This window comes from Poecilia latipinna, unplaced genomic scaffold (assembly GCF_001443285.1).
Source record: "Poecilia latipinna isolate Pla-1442-1.1 unplaced genomic scaffold, P_latipinna-1.0 Scaffold2789, whole genome shotgun sequence".
Classification (NCBI taxonomy): domain Eukaryota; kingdom Metazoa; phylum Chordata; class Actinopteri; order Cyprinodontiformes; family Poeciliidae; genus Poecilia; species Poecilia latipinna.
The window spans coordinates 54,248-62,770 of NW_015115405.1; the positions used below are offsets into that span (position 1 = coordinate 54,248).

The following is an 8,523-nucleotide window of genomic DNA, read 5'->3' on the forward strand; positions in this document are numbered from 1 at the left end:
TGGGAACAGACAAAGTAAGTGCATAAAACCTTTTATTACCTTGGACAATATTTTTTTTCCTGGTAGTCAGGAGGATATAAGCATTTTATATCAGCCAATACCAGTAATTATTGATTAGTTTTTTGTTTTAAATACCTGAAATATTACCAAACTGGTGGTGTGACCTTTCCTGTTTAATCATAGTTTTCCCTCCACTCCATGTGTTTCTTTGTTTTTAAAGCAGTTATGAGGCACAGTGTAGAAACCTTAAACTGTTGCTGCACTAGTTTTTCAGCAGGTTGTTGCTAGGTAACCATAGAATGAGTGAGTTGCTAGGTAACCATAGAATGAGTTAGTTGATTCCACCAACCTTGCTTTGGCTAGCTATGACAGAGGTTGAGTGGCCAAAGCAGGGGTGTCCAAAGTGTGGCCCGGGGGCCATTTTTGGCCCTTGAAATGATTTTGTTCGGCCTCTGACCACAACTAGAGTGAGAACAAATTTGGCCAACAAAACAGAAAACAATTGAAGATCCAAAACATTTAGAAATTGTCTGTTTTTCTTTTAATAAGGCAACAGTCTGAAGCCCTTTTTAGGTTTAATGATATACAGATTTAATACAAAAAAAAATTTTTGTTCAGCAGGTAAACCAAAACAAACAAAAAGAATCACAGTAAGCATTGTTTGCTTTTTTGACTTAATGAATGTTGTGCTCAGTCATTTAAATGAGCAAAAAGTTTGTACACCAGTGGGCCAAAGCCTTTTCCCTGTCTACATCCCCCAGAATGCTGTGCGGTTCAGTGAAATTATTGAATATTCTATCAGACGTATTATCTATTGATACTGATTGTGTGCCTATCGAGATATATATATACTGCTCAAAAAAATAAAGGGAACACTCAAATAACACATCCTAGATCTGAATGAATGAAATATTCTCATTGAATACTTTGTTCTGTACAAAGTTGAATGTGCTGATAACAAAATCACACAAAAATCATCAATGGAAATCAAATTTATTAACCAATGGAGGCCTGGATTTGGAGCCACACACAAAATTAAAGTGAAATGTTCCCTTTATTTTTTTGAGCAGTATATATATAGTAGAGCTAGATTTGCTGTCTAGCTCTACTTCTGACCCATCCAAAGAACACAAGCCTTTCAAGTTTATACACATACAGTTTTAGCTTTAACACTTTATAGTTTCACACAAAAAAAGAAAAAGAAAAGAACAAACAGCTCTGTCCAGACACATGCACCGGAAAGAGTGATTACAAAAGAAGGCAAACTCTGAATCCATAAACAGAGTTTGAAGTGGGTATTATGGTGAAGCTTCTGGGGTAAAATTAGCTAATTTGAGAGAAGCAGCAGGATGCCATCACCGCCAGGCTGGCGGCCTTCGATGTTTGGTTGTATGGCTGAGTGACTTGCTGGCAGCCGGCCTGAAACTCCTAATTGGACAGCATGTCAGGAGCTGATGGTATGTGTGCCTATATGGAGCTTATTCACGCCTCAAACAATGAGTACTGTACTTTACTCTGATTTCTACCTTCATGGGAAAAATCCTCTTTCCATGAGTGATTCACGTTAAAATAAAAACAAACATTATTCAAGACTGAGTAGATTTTAAAGCCAACATCAGCAGTAACAACTAGAAGAAGCTATTGTCTTTATGTCTTTATCAATCTCTCATATTGCTGTGAACAAAGTTTTGCTCACTCATTTTACAAAATTACTCCAGTTTATTGGAATTTGTGAAAATATGTTTCTCCACAGGTGTCAATCAGGTTGGTGTCTTAACTTGCCACTACAATGAGTCTTTTTCAGCGGTTCTGTTGTTGATTTTCTGCTGTGCTTGGGATCAGTGTCTCAATGGTGACCCAATTTGGCCTCACATTTGTCTCAAAAATATTTTAGTATACAGGGTACTGAGTCATATCTAATTTAGAGAGAGTAAGTAGTCTAACAGTCATGCTTTTGAACTGTGGTAGTTGGAGTACAAGGAGAAGATGCAAAGATTCAAACCCAGGTCCTTCTTGATACAAGGCAATGGTGCAACTAACTGGGCCACCCAGAAATATTAAAAACATATCTGTAAAATAGTGTCTGAATATTTTAGAATTTGCCTCAAAAAGCTAGATTGAGTCTCATTTATTCATTAATTTGATCATATTTTCATTTGATTCATTATACATAATAGGGTTGAGAATTAATTCATTTCGATTAGTTAATTACATTGATTTTAACGTGTTAAAAATTTAATTGCATTTATTTACAAGCAAATTGCATTTATTTACAAGCAAAAGTCCCGAACCGGACTTTTACAAGCAAAAGTCCCGAACCGGAACCTTTGTGTTGTGCTTCCGGTACGCACGTAAATCTGACGCACAAGCAAAATCTGCAAACAGCAACAGACGACAAAGCCGCATTTCTTGGCCCACTTTCGAGTTAATTTTTGCTTCGATACACGATCTGATAGGACAATAGAGTGGAAAAGATTATTGCTGTTTTCAAATTGTGCTAAAAGGAGTTAGCCTAATTTGAAGCTATGAGAGCCGAAAGTAGCATCTCCATGCTAAACACGTAGCAGCTAACGCAGACGTCCCCAATGTCAGTGTCCACATTTCTGAAGAAGTATTTTTCAAATTAGATATATAAATAACTCCTTAAACAATTGAAGGCTGGATGGGAATAAACTACATTTGTTGAGCTCATTATTCAATAATTGAGAAAGAAAAAGGGGTTTTGAATTTAAAAAGTTGATTTTTTTGTTGATAGTTTTAGATTTATTAATTACAGACCTGGCAATTAACTCAATAACCATTCATGTCAACCAGATATTTCCTCTGACTTTTTAATAAACCATTTAATGCCCTTCTCTCAGAATTGTTTTTTTTAGCTGACGAGGCAATTTTTAGCCAAACAGTTGGACTCCTGCTATTATGTGGTCTAAAAACTGCCCACCTTCCTTCCCCACTCCCTCCGAGCCGTTTGGGGATTCAAAAGTGAGCGGAGACGCCACACTGGCCCGGATGACTGGCAGCTAACCAACTGCAGCCAAAGGTAATCAGAGGCAGATGGGAAACCTTTTGGTGATGATAGCAGAGGGGAACAAATTCCCTCCTGAAAAGAGGAAGGCAAAAAAAATAAAAACATACTTTAAACCGAAAGTTGAGGAATTATGAGAAAAGCGTCTCCTGCTTCATGTCAGGAGGAGTAATGTACAGCCGATACAGTAAAAGCAGACTAATGGGTCTTTGTGCTGTTGCAGCGTCCCTCATAAGCAGAACAACTAAAAAACTCCCTCTCTCATCCCCCTCCCTCTGGCTTTTTCCCAGTCATTTCCTGCGAAAGAGCTAAACTCCCCTCCATTTTCATTACTCCTCCTCCCCGCTTACAATTTATTGTTAGCATATTAAACTCGGCTGCTTGATATCAAATGCTTTTCATTACCATTAACTCTCCTTGTGTTTATTTAAACCCAGGAAGGAGGGAGGAGGAAAGGACCCCCGGTGCTGACCCTAAGAGCTTTTTAAAGCAAAGCCCCTCAGAAATCCCCCACAACAACAACACACACGCACTTTCCTGCACCATTTCCACCTATGAAATATTACTCCACATATAATTGAGAGTGGGCTGTCATGCAGAGGTGACGGCGTTGTACATCTTCCTGCGGTGTGTTGTGTAAAACCTTCCCTCTGGGCCATATCATTTTTGTGAAACAAAAACGCATGTTTGTCAGCAGGCCAAAGCGACAAAACTCTCCGCTCCGTGTTTTGCTTGGATGAGCTGTGAAAAAGGAGCGTACAGCTGCGGCCGTGGCCAGCAGGGAAAGTGGTCTGGGCTGCAGACAGGCCACACAGCCTCCAACGCTATCGCAGCTTGCAGGGCAGAAAAGAAAAGGCTTGTTGTTAGAAAGGCAGAGAAAAGCTGGATGTGATGTAGGTGAGCCAAACTCTAATGCAATGAAGTCAAAACATCTTCATGATCATCTTCTTGGTTAGCAGTGTGTGATGCTTTTCACACTTAAAGGTGACCTATTACGCTACCTTGAACAGGTTACGACAGCTCTATAGAAAAAACATGTTCATTACATTTTTTGGACAAAATCATTCTTGGATAATGAGATTTTAGCTTAGTTTTATTTTTAGCTGCTTTTGTGCCCCTTTAAATCCAAATAAACTGCTGCTAACCATACCTCCCAGCTCAATATTTACACTCACACATGAAAATGGCCGCAAACAGATGCGCATTTATACAACCATACATTTTGAAAAGCATTAGTAGAGCCTCCTGGACAACAAACATGAATGCAGCAAGTGGTTTCTGGATGGTAAGTCAACAACTAAACACTAGCTCTGGATGCTAGGTGATGGGTGGAGCTCCACTGGTGTTGCTGGGTAACAGTATGGGCTTCTCTGAGGTTGCTGGGCAACGAGACATGCCTGCTGATTTGTGACGTTACATTCAAGAGGTTTTTGAAGCGACTCATTTTCCAGACACCAAAAAACATGAACTTATCACTAAAAAGCAGCTGGGTGGTTCTTTTGTAAGGTCTGTTTTTAGAAGCAGTAGAGACCCAAAAGGAAGTACAAAAACGTACAAAACGCAAGTTTTGCATAATAGGTCCCCTTTGAAGCTTTTTCCTTTAAATGCTGGAGCTAATTATGATGTCCTTGTCTTTAGCTGCTGCCAGGGAGAGTGGAGCTATCCGAAACCAAAGTACGCTAATCAAAGCCATATGACCGGCTCAAAGTAAAGTCTGTGTGGAGTGAACAGATGCTAAGTGTCCCACAGCTTAGCTCCGAGAGCAGCACTCTCCCCCAAACTGCCTCCACTTTGATCAGGGAGTAGCTCATGAATCAGTTTTAGGTTCAGTTTATTATTTCATTAAACTGGCAGTCATTTTTAATAGGACTTTGGGCTTTGGGGGGAGATCAAATGGCTCGTAAGTCCAACGTCATAATTCTGCTTTCATTATAGAAATATGAAGTCTAGAATCAAGCGAATCTTCATGTTTAAAAGAAAACCCAAACAGGTGAGAGAGAAAGCTACATCTCAGACTAAACTCTCTGTCTGCCACAAAGACAGAGAGAGAGAAAGAGGCCTGGCATTCCTTTGCAGATTTCCCCAAATAAACAGAGTGCAGATGAAAAGTGGGAACGTAAACAGGCGGGAGAGCTTCGGATGTGCTCCCCTCGCTCTGAAAATGTGCCTCTCGAGTCTGAAACAATATTTAGTGAGAGAGAGAGAGAGAGCTGACTCAACACAAAGCGAGCAAGCCAGGAGTGAAGGGAACAGAGCACACAGATAGTAGCAGAGGGTTTTCTTACTCTGCCTTTTAAATGCTCTGAGGCAGCGATCCAAAACTGCTAATATGCACAAAATGACTGTCACAGAACAGGAAGTTCCTCACATTTAGCATCATTTAATCAGTATCACTATAAAACTGATGATCCAAGTAAACGATTAATCAGAACAATCGTGAATAAATAATGGTCAACTAATTTAATAATTGATTAATCAAAAAAAGGTAATTTTCTAAAAGAACAACAAACTCGGATTAGTAATTAGGCCAAAACTGTGCAAGCAATATCTAGACATTTTGCATTTAAGATTAAAAAAAGATATTTGTCAAGTTTTAGCTTCACCTAAAATTTTTATCCATTAAAAGATAAAAAAAAAATCAGCAGATGAGCTCTACAGTGTACAGATGTTTAGTCAAAGTCCTGAGCCTTTCAAGTATTTCTTTAGCAGATCCATACTTTGTAACAATATAAACTTGTATTTTATGGAATGAAATTTTAAAAGGATTTTTTTTATTTGCACTTTTTAATGTATTCCAAATATTGTATAAAAAAGCTTAAATGGTGAATTAAAAAATCTGCAGAATGTGCCATTTTTTAAAGAAATTAATCAATTAGGTGTCAAAATAATCAATTACTAAAATGACTGTTAGTTGCAGCCAAACATCAAAGTTGTCAGCAACTTTAAAAACAGTTTGAATCCACTTTTTTCCCCATAATGTTAATAATAAATATGGATATTTTGGATATTCTTGGAACAAAAACGCAAAAGCATCTTAATAAATTTGAAAATCTTCAAAAATGTTGTCGAATTTTCTTATTTAATTCAAAATATACCTCTAGGTATTAAATTTATTACCTACAGAGCGATATGAGAAACCATTATTTCAAAACTCAGATAATCAAAACCCAAAAATATTACATAGGCCAACAAAAAGGGGATTTTTATGTAATTTTCTGTCCTACACAAAATTATGGACAAGTGTTGCATCTAAGCATGTTAATGAAAAGTTGAGTGGAAGGAAAACATGTGGCAGAAAAAGCTGCAGCAACAACCGCAGCCTTGAGGAAACTGAGAATCAAAACCTTTTCAAGTGTTTTCAAGGGCAAGTTTCACACCGAGTTGTTGACAGTAAAGCATGAAACAGGAATGTTTTAACAGAAAGAAAACTCAGCAAAACGTCCTTCTGCAGTGAAGTTGGTGACACTATTGTCTTGCAGCAGGAAGAATGGAAGATTTTTCTGCATCGCGTTTGCATGTTTTCTCTGAGGTTCTCTCAGGGACTTCGTGTCATTCACGGTTTTTCAGTTTTTTATTTGTAAAAATGTCCTGCTGTGAACCAACCTAAGGCTCTAACAGAGCAGCTGCATCTGTACTGAGATTAGATTAATAATTAACAGCCATTAGGCAATTTCTGAAGGCAATTAGTCAAGTTCGTTTGCACACCGCACTTTTCAGTTTTTTATTTGTGAAAACTGTTTTAAATCATGTAAAATTTTCCATTTTGTATCCCACTTTTTGTTGATCTTTCACAGTAAATTCCTAGATTTTGGTAGTTACTAGTTATATTTACTCAATTACATTAACTAGAGTAACTTTTTGAAAAAATTTACTTAAGAGTATTTTCACTACACTGTACGTTTTACTTTAACTTGAGTAACATTTCTGTATTCTCTACCTGCTGAATGAAAAACAAACATCTAAACATAAATTCACCAGACATAGACACACAGACCTACCGTTTTTTTTTTCAGGTTTCATAAGTCTTTTAATGAAAGAAACTGATTTGGAAATGTTTTCTTTTGCCTGATTTTGTTATTTTTTGTTACTTATATGAATTATTGTCATCTTCGTCCTTAAAATAACAAAATTTCCACCTAACTTTATATTTTGGTCCATCTGATAATGTAATTTATAACGTTAAATGACTGGTAATTTGATCAGTTACTTTTTTTTGTTACCAAATACCTTTTTTTTTTACTTACTACATACTAATGTGACAAAATGTGGAAAAGTTCAAGGAGTGTGAATACTTTTCCAACCCACAATACATATAAAATGTATCATTAAAACCTAAACAAAGTTCTGCAAAAGCAGCACTGATTGAACCAAAAGGATGAATTTGACTTAAAAGCGTAACTGTGTTGCACATCTGTGAGCTACCTGGGATGACGTTACATAAGCTGTGCATGCAGAATGTAAAAGTTGGCTGTGATGACACCGACATGTCCACTGCAACTGGATTTAGTGCTTTTATTTTTGCAGAACCGCGAGTTGCTCCCCCCGCCGGTGAAGGAAACAATGCCAGCCTTCAGTTACCTGATGGCAGCTGACAGCCACATCATCCACTGACCGGCAAAAGACGCATAAGCCTGCCGTGTCATCAGCCACCGAGGCAACCACAGCCTAAATATACTCCTGAGGAAAAGAAGACTCCTTTAGGAAATAAAGACCGAGTCCAAAGAAAAGCACTTGTGCATTTCATGAAACTAGAGAACACGCAAAATCTTGATGAAAGACATGCAAAGCTTAAGCAGGAACAGTGTTGCAGGGGCAGGAGAGGTAAGAGTTGAGAACTGAGTCCTGCCAGCATCAGTCCTGCTCCCCCCACCTTGATCTGTGCATGAAAGAAGAGAAGAAAAGAAGGGAGCAGGAGCCGCACCGCCTGGTCTTACCTGCCCGTGTCCCCTTGCAGGAGAGTCTGGTGAGAGTCTGTCCTCTGTCCCCCTGCAGCCGAGCGGAGAGGAGGCGGCGCCGGCGGCGGCAAACTAAACCTCGACTCCTTTAACTTTACAGAACCAGAGAGCCGAGAAAGTTTCGTCAAGTTGCCCCGAAGCACAAACAGGAAACGATCCCAAGTCCTTTCAGAATAAAGTTCGAGTTCAGCCTTAGAATGTAAACCAGAAATGAGAGATACGGATAACTTGTTAAAAGTGTAAAGTTGCAGTTTGTAGCTTTTATATAAAAAATAAATGCTTTTAAATCCTCCCTGAGCTACTACTGCACCCCTCCTAACCAAAAACAACCAATCAGACACAGGAGAAGGGTCTTAGCGCTGTCAGTCAACCTCATGTACTCGCCTCTCAATGTGCTAATGGCTGAGAAACAACTTATTGTTACAGGAAAACCATTTATCAGCTGTCATCAGTGGTTACGCTAACTGGCCTAGCATTCACAACAGGCTATAGCACAGCAGAGAGCAAGAGGGGGCGGATGAGCAGCGTCACACAGAGAGTGAT

The 8,523-nt window shown here is 38.7% G+C and overlaps 1 protein-coding gene across 1 annotated transcript in view; it reads right to left on the reverse strand.

Annotated features, from left to right (window-relative positions):
- LOC106939163 (A disintegrin and metalloproteinase with thrombospondin motifs 10-like) overlaps positions 1-8,168 on the reverse strand; it is a 58,838-nt gene extending 50,670 nt beyond the window's left edge. Inside the window, exon 1 of the mRNA XM_015021469.1 lies at positions 7,960-8,168. The gene's annotated coding sequence lies outside the window, so the exon portion shown is untranslated. The remainder of the gene's footprint in view (positions 1-7,959) is intronic.
- Positions 8,169-8,523: the final 355 nt, after the last annotated feature.